The sequence below is a fragment of the Scomber japonicus genome, chromosome 22 (assembly GCF_027409825.1).
Source record: "Scomber japonicus isolate fScoJap1 chromosome 22, fScoJap1.pri, whole genome shotgun sequence".
Lineage (NCBI taxonomy): Eukaryota > Metazoa > Chordata > Actinopteri > Scombriformes > Scombridae > Scomber > Scomber japonicus.
The window spans coordinates 8,399,436-8,414,642 of NC_070599.1; positions in this window are offsets into that span (position 1 = coordinate 8,399,436).

Sequence of the window (15,207 nt, forward strand, 5' to 3'; positions counted from 1 at the left end):
TGTACAAGAGAGAGTTGAACTAGCTCATCTATATTGTTTTTAGCTTTTTTTAAAGATAAAAATATATATGAAAATGAGAGAATATGTCTCTCCTCATCCACATATCAACTTCCTTTTGGGATTACATACGCTCTAGGTTTAATTATTCTATTCACAGGTGTGTGTTTGTATGGTCTCAGATCCAGTACTTGATGTTCTCTGAATGGTTCCGGATCCCCACCTGATTTTCTCAGTGTTTTCCAGCAATTCAAATATGTCTGGTGTTGTGTTTATTAGCAGCTTCACCTTTTGGCAAAAACAACTGAGCCAAACAAAGCTTTGATATGGGGATAAAGGATAGGAGCTTGATCTTAGTGGGCCAGAGCTAGATGAAATGCAACAAAATATGGCAACAAAAATTAGGACAAAATGACAATTCGTCACCATCCTCTGTTTAGCTGACTTTAAAAGTACTAAGGGATTCTTAAATTATATTAGCAACACTGTACCAGACTGGTGAGGAATTATCAAAGGCAGTTTCGGTGATAAACTGCCTACACTGCTTAAAAAGGTGGGAGTAATTCCCCCTCCTGTTTTGTGACACAAGGTTCACATTAAAGCGTGATGACAGCAGAGCGAGCGTGTCTCAGCCCCCGGAGCAGTCAGCGTTCCCCTGAGAAGGCTAATGTAAAATGATAGTGGGATTCTGTGTTTGTAGGCAGACCTGCTACTGGTCTCTCCCTCTCTCGTTTCTGCTGGCCTAGCAGAGAAAAAAAGAGAAGAGAAAACCCTGCAGGATTTCCCCTGAGCGCCCACACACACACACACACACACAGAGTTACCTATCGCTACCGTATTGCAGTTTCCTGAGCTGTTAAATAACGTAATTATCTCTCTCTCCCTGTCCTGTCCTGCATCTACTTACTGCACCATAAAACCCAACCCTAACCCCCACCACCCTGCCACCCAAGGGCATCCCCCCAATCAAATCAAACACAGTTCAGAAGTTACTCCTCTATCTCCCTCTTTAACCTTCATCTTCAATCACCCACTGGGCCAGCACCAGGCAGACAGTCCACAACAGTGAAGGGAAATCCTGGAGACTCAAAGGACACAGTTACAACAAGCCGAAGCTGGTACAGAGGCAGGTGTATTGGGAAGCTAGAATGGGAGGGAGGGGGGTGATGTAGAGAAACTGGTGGATTGCGATGAAGACATCACTTGGCAAAGACGAGCCAAGACGTGGTATGGAGAGTGCCAAGGGGGAGAGCTGAGGCGCCAAGGAGACAGACAAGAACACCGGCCAAAACAGAGACACACAGGCAAAGACAGAAGGAGGGACAATGATACAAAAAGCAACATTTTAAGGGATGTAAACATATGCAGTCAGTCAGATTGTGTAAGTGTGTGTGTTTGTGTGTCCATGAACTTGTGTACCGGCTCGCTGTCATCCACGGCTAGCTGAACATGAATCTGTTTCCAGAGTGAGTCAGTTTCCATCGGCAAATGCCTCTGAGGGTGACACCATGATCGGGCCACGCCAGCCGCGGGGCAGCTATAGTATTGTTTTCCACCCGCCACCCTCCCCTTCCCCCCTCTCCATCCATCCTCCCCATCCTCCACTCCTCACTCAGACAGCCTGGCCCAGTTCTGTCTGGATGTGTCTCTAAGTTCAGTCCAATAGAAAAGATTCTTTACTGGTATAGCAGAGGAGAATGTGGACACTACACTAACTATAGACATCCATGCACTATTAACACAGAAAGATTATTTGTAACATATTTACTTTGAGTTAATGATAGATCAATAAAGACACCAGCTACATGAGCTACATTTTCACACGGTACAATTACATACAAAGGCAATGCAAGTGCGCAAATAGGGACAAATTCACCACAAGAAATGTGAGAAGATGCAAATACACGTCCACACAAGTTGAATGTTTCAACTTTCAATAAAATTTGCTTGCATTTCAACTGTATTTGTATTGTATTGAAACTGGAGGGAACAACAGGAAGACACAGTCTTTGCCTTCCATTGCTAGCTAGCTTACAGCTAATATAAAGTAATGTATTTTGGCTGTTTGGGGCAAATAAACACAAATGGCCCGGCAGTCAAACTCGAGCAGGTTATGCAAGGTAAAATTTGTTGTTTGTGTTCTGTCTGATCGCAGCTGTAGATCATCACCATCAGTGGGTCAAAAATGCTAAATTTACCTGTTAGCAACCAAGCTAACCAACGTGATGTTTAGCAAGTCAGCTAGCTCAGAGAGCTGTTCTCCCTCTTCAATAAAATGACAAACCATACTGAGAACAAAATATCACATATTACTATAGTTCACCAGCTGGCCCTGTGAGTAGCATTAGTCCATCCCTGTGTCACATACTTCTGTTAGTACACTTCTGTGCAATATACTCTGTACTTACTTGCATAGTGAGCACATTACGACAGAGTAGTGTTGTCTCAAATCAAAAACGGCTGTTGTGCACTTACCAGAAATGACAATTAGCTAGTTAGCAGCTAGCATTAGCATTAGCATCGTTCATGGTACCAAATCAGTGTGAACACACTTTGTGCACTCAAAACATTATTGCCATAAATTAAATCAACTCCACTGTCCCACTTTGTGATTTGACCTTTACTTAAATAATAAAGCCAGAAGAGAGGACATATGATGAAGGTGTCAGACCTTCATCAAAAGGTTTTAACCTTTGTTAAGAGGTAATGTCAGACACAGCATCAGTCTTCAGCTGTAAACTAGCTACGTCTATCAGCCTCAGGTCTAAGGTCAGTTGTGCCATGATTTCAAAGAAAACATGATGCTAACATAAGTATGATAGTATGTTCACATTGGTGTTAAAAACGATGCTGATTTTTTAAGAGTTAGAGTTTTAGTATGTTATCTATATACAACATGATAACATACTCTGTTCAAAGTTAACAGTTTAGTAAAAGTAAGTATGTAACTTTGCATGTTAGTGTAAAGGCTGCATATAAAAGGATACAGTTTTGCATGTTAGCATTGTAAAGTTGGCACACTATGGTTATATTATCATCAGAGTGCAGCTTTGGCTGAATGGAATTTGATCATTTGTTATAGTTGTGAATTAAAATGTTGGAAGTGGACATTTCTACCTGCTGGTGGCACGAGATTAAAATTGAGAGGATCATCAAAGTCTCCATGTCGACATCAAACTGGATTTCACCATGCTGTTGGTCTGCCCGACAGACAAGCAGATCAAACAACCAACCGGCATTGCCATCGCTCGTCAAGTTGGACTGAAAAATGACTGTCTCTTGCTGTTTGTCCAGCTCCTTTTCATTTGCTTTCCTCCTCACTGTCCGTCATCTCTGTCTGTTTCTGCCAAACGGCTTGGCATGCAGAATATTGCCAAAGCATGTGAAACCATATGGATTACCACTGGGATTGAAATGTGTACAATACAACATTGTGATAACTAGGAAGTGTGCATCAAATATCGTCTTTGTCTTCATCTTCCTCTCCTCCACATGTATCACTCCTTAATCTCTCCCCATCTCCTCCTCTTCATGTTACCCGTCTAATTGTCTTTTCCCCTCCCGCCGTCTCTCCTCATGTAACCCTCTTTATTTCCGTCTCTGACACTCTAGAGGTGACTGGTCTGGTTTGCCTCTCAGTCTAATCTCAGGCTCATTATGTAAAGGCATGTTGGCTCATTTGTTATTTCTGGCTCCAATAACCCTGATGGAAGATGTTTTTTCCCCCTTTCTCTCCTCTTTCCACCATTCTGTTATCAGACAACGTTAATGATAGCAACACCAGGCCTCTGAGAAGGTTTCCTCTCTTCGCTTCAACATGTTGATTCAAAAATGAAAGTGTGACTCTTACTTTCACCTGCAAGCATACATATTTGTTGCAGATGTTTGCTGGCTATTTTACATAGCAAAATGGTGGCATTTCAAGTTTTTCTTCTCCCACTATGTGTTTGCATGACTGATCATACCAGTGAGTGTGTCGCTGTGGGCAGCTCACTGATTCTGTAATATGGTGGTGTGGAGAGGGCTGCAAAATGCCACAGGAGCAGCAGGAGAGAGAGAAGGGGTAAAAGTGGTCATTTTAACAGAACTAAAACTAGCTACTGTAAGCACTGTGGCAGTTAAGGTCAGTGTTTGGTGATAATACACCAACAAACAACATTCATAATAGCATTTTAAAAAAGCTCTGATATCTTAAAGTTGGATGTTATGAGCTGCTGTTTTATACTGTCTGAAAAATCAAACACAGGACAAACTTGCGATGATGTAGTGTAAAGGACAATGTGAATTTGGTTGTTTAAGCCAATGCTGAAATTAGTACTTTTAAATATTTTGTCCCATAATAAAATAAAATAAAAACAAAATATGAATTATTATTTTACCTATTTACCTATATATTTTTACTAAATGTCTAATTTTTACAAATTGTCTAATTTTATTTTATGTGTTTATTTGCTCTTTTATTATATTGTATTTTTATGTTCTCTGTACAGCACTTTGAGCTACATCCTTTGTATGAAATGTGCTGTAAAACAAAATAATCAAGTGCATTTTTAAGTTGTTTGTATATGTATTTAATATCCTTGGAGATAAATACATTCAGTAATTTATGCTTATATATTTGAAGGTACAAGTTTCTTTAAGCAACTGACATTGTTTTTGTGATGTTTACATAAGAAGTTATTAACCATAGTTAATGACCATAGTGAGAACAAGGGACACTCAGTGTTACTAGGTCTGACCTTGTAAGATGATTTATTCATACATGAGACCAACATGTAAAATTATCATCACACACTAGATGCATGTTTTAAAGGTGTAGTGTGTAGAATTTAGTGGCATCTAGCACAACAGGCTTGGCAGGAATAGAATATTTAAAAGTATGTTTAAATTAGTGTATTTTTCATTACCTTACTTTACTTTACCTGCAATGCCAGGTTTCTACAGTAGCCTAGAATGGACAAACTAGCTCTAAAGAAACCTTCACTTTTTTTGCAAGTTTTGTGGCCACCATAGGTTCTCTTGCATGTTTAGAAAGGGAGGGGGAGGGGGAGGGATATTCAATCGGTTGCAATCGGCAACCTTACTGCAATCCTATACACTGCTCCTTTAAAATGGGCTAAACAAAGCTCATCAATTTTAGAATCAATTATTTCCATCTTCCAAATTGAGCAGCCTTTCATTTGATACACTTAAAAAATAACAACAATAATAATGTGTTGTCACTAGTCCACATTCCATACATCCATGCATGGTTTTCTTTCTAGTTATATTTACTGTTTCATATCTGTTCCCACTGCAGAGCAATGTGGGTTGAAGGAGGGGGTCGTTGCATGTGGGTAGAAGACTAGAAGAATGAAGACAGAGGAAGTGTGGCAGGCTGCAGCCTCGCATGATATAGATTAGCAAGGGACACACAATCTGCACTGATCTGAGGGAATGAGCACAGATATAGAAAGAGGCTAACTGAGTCAGAAACAGGGACACACACACACACACACACACACAAAAACACAAACACAAACACACATACAGAAAGAAGCCCAAGACTGGTTCATAAAGAAAGACTGATGTTGCGGTAGGAAGCAAAATTTGGGGAATTTTCTCAATGAGAAAAAAGATGCTCGTACAGTATAGACAGAGCTATATAACATAGCTCAGGATTTGTCATCTCGACATCAGCAATTGCAGGGAAAGGGGCTGAGGGTGCTAATACATTATGACTTCATATTTCAGCCTACGTCCTGCCGAGACTTGGTGTCACAGATAAATATACTCAATAAAGATAGAAAAGCAACACAGTGCATCTATAAAATCACAAATGGAGCCATGTCAAAGCCGATACGAGAGGCTGAGAAGTGCATGTTTATCATTGACGTTTTATGAACTGTGTATTAGTTTGTGCCTGTCATTTTCTGAGGGTGTATATGTGTGTGTGTGTGTGTGTGTGTGTGTGCGCATAGGTGTCGCTCCATCTGTGTGTTACCCCCTGCTCACCTCTAAATCCCTCGATACAGCTGTGGATTAGACGCTGGTAAATTGTGCCTCAGCAGCGCTGTGCTGCCTCCAATAATGCAATAATGCACCATCCCTCTGTGTCAGTCAGCGCCTGTTAACCGGCACCAGCCTTAGACAAATGACCCCCAAATTGGGATTGATATGGAGGGTTTTTCTGTTAATGAACACATGATGCAGGCTTCCCTACATGCTGCGAATAAAACTCTTGGTGTGGCAGCAAGTGAGTCTCAACCTGAGTACTAATGTGTTACTGGATGTTCTCAATCTGGAGGTTGTGAAATGATTTTGGGGGATTTGGGGGGAAAGCTTATCTTAGTTTGAATACATTCCAAAAATGGAAATGGAAACATGGGAAATGGGGAATAGAAAGAAAATCTAAGTAGTAGGTTTGTTGCTAAAAACACAGGCACACAATGACGGAGAAAGGAAGAAGGTGAAAAGCCCATAGTTGTCTATTCTAATCCAGTCAAACAAACTCATGCTGATCATGCTACATGGCAACTCATATTTTATGTCTTCAGACAACTTGTGAACTGAAAGATATTGTTCAAGACATGCCCGACCAATCTTAAGAGGAAGGTGAGATGTGGTGTTGGGCTTTAGATGATGTTAAGTGTGTACAAAACACCATGAAGGAAACTGAAGCTGTCTGCAGCCGCTGCTTTAAGCCTGATAAGACACCACAGGCTTCACCACACAGCTGAATGCTCTTGAGTACCAGGTGAAACAATCTTTCCCAAAATGTATTGACTGGCCAAAGATTCCCAACACTATAGAAGATGAAGAGGAGTCCCGTGCCAGTCTGGAAGATGTTTCTTCATCATTGTCTGGCTTTGAACCTGACAATGAGGCTTACAACAGCCTCTGGAGGATGTTCATCTGGTCTACTAACCCATTTAAATAATGTGTCTCCTGTGTGAGTCAGGAAACCTTGAACCTTGAAAGCTCAGCTGATATATTACCGACACCAAGTCGCCATATCTAAGTGAAACTTCCAACCTCATGCTTGTCGTGATGAATATCAAAGAGGGGGTGAGTGTGGATACTTCCTACAACCACAACTGCCTCGACAACAACAAAGTGCTACAACTGAGGACACCCTTGGCATATGGCTCATAACTGCCCACATTGACAAGAATCTTAACTGGCCTTCCACTACAATACAATGATGAGGAATATCAGGACAACACATACAGTCAATGTGTGTCTGTTATAGAAACAGCCTTTTTAGATCCTCTATCATATCCATGGCTCCTAAAGCTGACACAATTAATGGTAGAAAAACACATCCTGTCTAAAATACATAAATAAAATGATAAATTTAAACAATGTGAACATTATTTCCACCTCTATGATTCATGGTTGCATATCATATATTGTAGAATTATGATTGCATCAGTTATTGCTAGACTAGTTTAAATTAATTGCACCACGTAGCTCTGCAAAGTGTAGCCTACACTCTGTTTATACTATTTACAACGCCATGAGTGTGTACTCATTATATCTTCTGATTATGAACTCATTAACTGCATCTTATGTATTGATATCGTCAAGGTTGCGTTAGTTGAAGTGAAGGTTACAAGCTCCGTGACCCAACAATGACATAAAGGTTTTCTTCATTCCAGTGTTTTCTCATTGACAGGAAAAACATTTTGGAGAACCATTAATATAACTATAATTATTTTTATATCACGAGCCCATTTGCTGTTTTATGCCTAGAGAATATTGTGTGTTTATGTAATTGGCTTATACGCACTGTGAGAAGTACAAGGGAGAGATTAGACTCAAGGCTACACGAAGGAGTAAAACTGCTATCTTAGCCAGAAATACATGTGAGGTGATGTTTGAATGACTTATGGCAAAAGACAACAACACCCCTTAGCTCTTATGTTACAACATATGATGCAGGCATGGGGGAAAAAACTACTACTAAACTAACTGTTCCTAGCTACGGTGCAGAACTGTGATGTAATATGCTTACTGTCTAATTTAATGTCTCATTACACCTTAATCTTTGACTTTCTTAAGGCTTGGCAGCTGATCAATGCATGATGTTAACATTAGTAAGAACAAGAATTTTCCTAACCACCCGAAGGAATTAGAATATGGGTTCTTTTGTTAAATGGTGACAGCTAATTACCATCAGGTGCAAATGCTTACTTCACTTCAGCTCTTTTCCAGCTTGATTCATCGAAATTACTTTGAGTCAAATCACAGAAGTGGGGAATGTCCGCCTGTTGTATGGCATGTGTGAGCAAACCCCACTGCAGCAGAGCCAAAAGCCAAGAGATGAGGTGTCACAGTATAGACACAACAATATCAAGAGAAGCCTTCTTGCACAATCCTGGCACCTGGTTTGTTTGAGAAGTGGGGTCAAAGACTTCTGTCTAACTGCGATTTACTCTTGACAACAGCCAATCATACAGCCATTCAAGCAGTCAGCCAGTGGTCCAAACACCAGCCAACCATCCGACTTCCGGCCAAACAGAGTGTCGCTGCCCACCGGCTCGCCAGAAAGAGCCAGATGCAGCAGTAGGCCTTGTGGAGTCGTATTGTCATCTTATGCTTGTCAACCACGCACAATGCCGCCAGCACAATACCACACCATTACTCCGATGTGCACGAACAAGAGGTACAAAAGCCTTTGGGTTGGAGTTTTCTGCTTATTGCAAAAAGCAAATAAAGCAAGTTAACAATCTATTTTATCACTGTTTGTGTACAATTTATCCAGCTTACCCAACCTTCTCTTTCTCTAATCTGTAGCTCTGCAAAGAAGAAGCAGCCCTCTTTTGTCCACACAAAGCGACAATATCAGTGCAATAAAGCATTTCTTTCCTCACTTTTTGTCTGTAGAACAAGATGAGTAACAAGACAGAAGCCCATGAAGATACATGAATGATTCATTGATTAAACACTGTTGTACAGCAACTAAGGACCACAGACTGGAACCACAATGACAATTAATGCGAGTACAGGTGTTGTTAAAGTTAAAGAGAAAGCTACATCTAGCATGAATTTGTTAGTCTTCCTAATTAAATAACACTTAACATTTAATCTTGGTGCTTGTTTTTCTCCTTCACTGTAAAAATAAAAGCTCTTATGAATAATATAATTGTTTTTTTTTTTTTTAAATGAAGTTTACAGCATCAAAGGAAATATGAAATCCTCCATTTAATCAAAACATGGATCTTTGCCCCTGTTGGAAAAAAGGCAAACCTATTTAATAGCCTGATAGTAATTTCCATCTACAGTAGCTCCATCTACTTTAGCAGTAAACACACTTTGACACAGTTAAATAAAATGTGTGTGTTGTACTTCGTGTGCCTCGAGTCAACATTGTGTACTGTTAAAGAGTTTTATTAGATTTGAAGTTTGGCAAGACTTGTTAGTGATTTTCTGGTCATAAATGTTGCACTAGCCTTCATCAACATTCATTTGAGCAAAGTCAGACCATGGGACTGTTTCTGTGATGCTGTACATTAACTGAGAGATGAAGGTGTAATGATGCCTGTTGGAGGTTGTTTTTCCTGCAATGTGCAAGTCATAGCCTCATAAGCCAATCAGCTATCAGGATTGTGTAAGACTAGCCAGTTTCACAGACAGACAGGGATTATATATAGTTAGGAGTAGGCCTTAATGTATGTTGATATGTATAATGATTTATAATGATATTTAAAGTAGCTTTATGAACCTGGCTTAAATCCATCTTAGTCAGAGACTATGGGGTCCTGATCTAAGCCTAAATGAGAAGACCTAGGTTTAGCCTCATTATATGTCCAGTATGAGCATATCGTATTGGTCTAATCGTGCTCATGAACACCCAGAATGAAATGGAAAACACATTGCTGGTGTGAATCTTGAGACAAAATAAGGGCAAAAAGAAGCAAGCATGTGTTCAAAACGTTTGAGTATGAAAGAACTCTACTTGTTATCGGGCTGCAATTTCTAGCGAAATCATGCAAAGGAAACTGTAACCATAAGAACAGTAAACCAACTTCAGTTGAGATAGCTTCATTACTACCAGTATGTCATATTTCTCATATTCATATTTTTGTGACATCACTAATATCGTATGTTGTCTGCTTTTCTAGCCTCCCTGGAAGAACCAGAGCTCAAACAAGCTTGAAAAACTGCAGAAATCAAAAGATAGCGTTTTAATACTGGTGAATAGACTGATGAATGGTAAATATACCAAAATCAATTGGTTGTGTCATTTGGTAAATACACTCTACTGTCTGTCAATCTGTCTGACCATATGAGTTTATTTGTGCTTCAAACATTGTTCTTTTTTTTCCAGAGGAAAGTAATCTGAACAGGCTTGAGAAGCCAGTGCACAGTGAGTATGTACAATCCATATCTGCTACAGCATCCAACTACATTTTAAAGCAGCTACGGTTTAGCCACTCATTAAATTTTTCTGCATACCATTTCTAATTTGTACAAAACAGACATTATCAAAGCAGAAATCAGCCATAATAACTGTATTTCATATCTAAATGCTTCTCATCTAGTTGAAGTGCTGCAATGTGAAAGCAACTCTGATGGTTACTGCCTGCCTCAGCCACTGGCACATCTGCTCAATTCTGGTCTTCCATTGGAGGATGAAGACAGCAGTGCTGCTTCAGTTTGTTGTGCTGAAGCGAAGATCACCTTACACTTTCATTTCTTAGTGTATTGTGTAAAAACTAGAATCGATTTTCCCATACTCAGAACACACACTCGACCATCCCTCTAGTGTGGATATAAGCTTTGTTGTATCTTTGCTGCTCAGCTGTTGAGGGATTTACACCAAGTAAGTACTCCACTATGTTGTCCTCTTTGAAACTGAACACACGGTGAAGAGTTGAGGAAAATCCTTGAATCGTGAGTTCCACCTTTCCAACGGGCAACAATGTTTGAAAACTCTAAATTGGGAGTGCGTACACCCTGAACATTGATGGAAAAGCAGTCCTTACGACTCATGTACTCCTCAGCATCAGGAGTTGATTGACTCTGCATGGGAACATGACATCTATTTATACAGCCAATCACTCCCGCGATGCTAGTCTTCATTTAGATATTGCAAATAGTTAATGATCCCTCAAACAAAACTAAACAGAAGTTACCTCTTTGAAGGATTCATTTACACTTTAATTTAGTTCTAGAGTAGTTCTAATCCTCCCTCTTGCAGTCAATTTAGTTTAATCCAGCACAGGTAAAATCTGTGTCTATTTTAAGATACATCAGTGCAAGTTGCTTTGAGTTAAACTCAAACAGGCACTTTAATCTGGGGCTAGGTTTAGACCTTGTTTGTGAAACTGGCTCTATATGTTGATGGGATAATGGATGATTTAAAACAGTTATTTAAAGTACCAAATGCTGACATTGACTGTTAACAAATGCAATGTGGTTATTCAGACAGCAGACAGATATTAATGGGAAAAGCAGGACAGGACGGGACACTGGAGCCATTTAGAGATAGAGGACCTTCATTACAAAAGGACGAGACACTAAATTAAACAGGAAATGACTCAACGTGATTCGACCCTGTCACTGAGCAGCATCCTCCTTCTGTCTATTTACTCATGCACGTGAGAAAAATCGTGACCAAAAACCAAGACATTCTTCAACTCTATGAGATAAAAATGGATCAATACAGTGACTGAAAATCGGTTGTGTATCAAAGTGGCTCCAGTGTTGAAAGGCACATCAGGTTTTGCAGGCATAATAAGGCCGAGTCATCCCACACACATTCAGTTTATGAAGTACATTTGAAAAAAAAACCATGAATTTAAAATGTTCTTCCACTGTCTGTAGCATTGTTAGATTTTCACAAATCTCACAAGGAAATAGTAGTTATCTAGCACCAAAATGATCAACATTTAAACTTTTAAGCCAATTATGAATTACAAATATATGACAATGCCTCCACTTAGCAGGACTGTATGGTATGAATCAATAACTGAATCCCACTAAGAAATGTGTTTAAGTACTTTTCCCTTTTTAAACTCAAATTACACCTTAATGACATGTAAATAGGACACACACCGTACTTTAAATGCAAATAAGGAATTTAGCTTTAACATACAAGTATTTAAACCAATTATGAAAATAAAAGGCTACCTGCCTAAAATACTGAACAGAACTCAAAAGTGTTTCCCCTTCAAGTTTTAACTTTCTCAAAAGTTTTCCTTTGTATTATTTACCAGTTGTAGAGCTCCTAACTAAAAGGTCACACACTCACACTGCAACCAGTATGATATATTGACCTAATAATGACCCAAAACAAATGGCTGCTTCAACTGTTAATGCAAGCTACCAGGGACAGTACAGTATGTTCACTGCTAGTTGTTACTCACAGTTCAAACACGGGTGAAGGAGGGAAATGCTGAGTGAGGTCACAGGCTGGCGGGCAACAACAGTCAGGATGAAGCTGACAGCTGGACGAGAGGCATCTGTTACTCTTCCACAGTAGTCCATGGCAGTGTTTCCTGGTCCTCAGTCTAATGAAGATACATGACAGTGTATCTCAGTCACTTAACTCATCTCAAAGCTCCTTTACTCCTCATGCCGTGTTCATTTTGAGCTTTAAACTAACTCACAACATGAACACATACTAGCAACATGCATGCAACAGTAACTGTAGCTGCTACTACACTGACATATGTGCTAATATATAGCGCGCTAATATGCTAACCGCGATTAGCATATGTATTTTACACACTGTTTCATGATGAGGCAATACAAAAATATACAGACAGAAGTTTTTACTTTATGCAAGTTGCAATATGTTCATTACCAGTTTGTAAGACTCTGAATCCACCAAAGTAATGAACAAAACACTTTCCTGCAGCATAACCAACTTGTGGTCTGATTGCCTTCGCTTCATTCTCCCGGGGTCACCTGTATATCCCGCCCCCTCTACCTTTCTGATTGGCTGACAAGTTAGTACCAACCAATATAACCAACCAATGCGAATAGGTTGTGCTACTTTAAGGTTTATTGCCAACTTAGCGACTTTCTCGCTAAATCTGGCGACTTTCCAAACCCTCATAGCGACTTTTTTCCTCAAAAGCGACTAGCGACAAATCTAGCGACTATTTCTGGTGTTAGCCTATTGGAGACTTTGAAGTGAAAGCACGTATCGTTACTGTCCTCAACGAGTAGTGGGTGCTGCCCTGAGCCCCTCCCCTGTCCCAAAGCACTCACAGGCAGTCAGGTTCACAGTAGCCTCACACAGCTGCAGTCAGAGCAGAGAGGAGACCCACACCACATCACATCCACCCTGCATAACAGTCTTTTGATTCAATTTGATATTCTAACATTTAACAATAAATATCAAAATGTATTTACATTTTAAAAAACAAACAAACCAAGAATCAAAATAAGAAAGCTCATTTGTAGTTTTTAACATATTAAGGGTTTTTTAACTCACTTTTTGTCTCTCCCAAGACGTTATTCCTCTCTCCTACATCGTCCATTACAATAACATGCACATGATAATTATGCAAATTAGACGATGACGTCATTTAGCGACTTCTAGCGACTTTTAGGACAGCCAATAGCTACTTTCCTTACTGAGGAGTTGGCAACTGAACTGTATTAAACATTCAAATAAACTGTTTGTTAGTTTTTAAATGAAATACCTTTTAAACATTTAAGATTATTTATTCTTCTCTTAATTATTTACATATTTATTTGTCTAAAGTGAAACATTTTTAGACTGGACTACAGTTATAATTACATTTACCCACTTCAGTTGGCAGCTTGTTGGCCCTCTCCTGAAGGCCCAAAATATATAGGGCTATTACAGCATTAAAAGCCTTGTTGTAGATGAGAGTGTGTTCTCATCGTGTCTCATTAAAGAAAAGTTGAAAAATCCATTAAAACCTTAAAGAATTCGAGGCCAATATTTTATTACAACACTAAATTATATCACTGAAAGCCAATGCCCTGCAAAGCTAAAATTCTAAACTACAGTACATATTGGTCAAAACTGAGTTAAGACCTATGGTTAAGACTAGAATCTGACTTTTTGACATTTTGACAATATGAAACAATATGTATACACAAAAAACACAATTTGAACTGTCCAAAATTGTAAAACTGCAAGCCAAACAGTAAGACAACTTTAGCTGTGCAGTTACTATCTTATCCCACTTACTGCACTGTTGTCCAGAGTCAGTCAAGCTAGGCGGCTACACCAAGTTAATCATATCAAGTTTAAGCTAGCTGATAAAATATGTTGTGTTCACTTCATGTGGGTTTGGAGCTACTTGGATAACTCCCTTAGTTTATCTGTTAGACTTCCATCAGTTAGGTACCTAAAATGGTCGACGTCAATGCAGCAACAGCCTTAGCTTAGCTTAACAAGAGTAGCCTTAACTATAGCTAAATATAGGCTACCCTGAGTTGAAAATACTGTTTATGGTTATTAACACTAAAGCTGTCAAATCTGTATTTAATTACCGTAAATAATTTTGTTTAATCAGGGACTTTTAATTAATACAATTATTAATTTATATTGGAACATTCAGAAAAAGTGCGTGTTTTATGCAAATCTTGTCCAGGCTATGAATTTTATTCCAATATTACTTTTATAAATGCGGCATCAGTTCAACATGGCACGCAGAAAGAGCTACAGCCAAATGCAACTAGCCTACTTTATCTGCGTCCTGTCCTCGAAAACTCAATTTTAATGATTTAACGCCTTAATAAATCATTTTTAAGATGATCCATTATTACATTTTCTCAACATGGCTGATCCCAGCCTTGTAGAAATACACCAGAACTGTTCCAAAGTGCAGTGCTTTGCACCTTCACTTTCCTCTGGGGATCTGCTCTCTTGTAAAAACACACTTACAGTAAGAAGAAAGGAGGCTGAGATAGCTAAATCAAGCCAATTAAGGCAGGCTGCTCCTCCAAACCTTAACAGAAAAATGAAAATGAGTCAGTTCAGAAGGCTCTCTTGCAATCTTTGAAACAATACACGGATCAAGAAACACAGTGCTGTGTGTGTGTGTGTGTGTGTGTGTGTGTGTGTGTGTGTGTGTGTGTGTATGTGTGTGCTACTACTGCTGAGTATACTGTATGTCCAATAGTGTTGAACTGAGCAGCAGTTGCTCCATCTGTGAAACAATCACTGTCTTGTACACACACACAGACAGTCATATGTACAGTCTCTCACATGTTCATATGTGTCTCTTTTGCAGACAT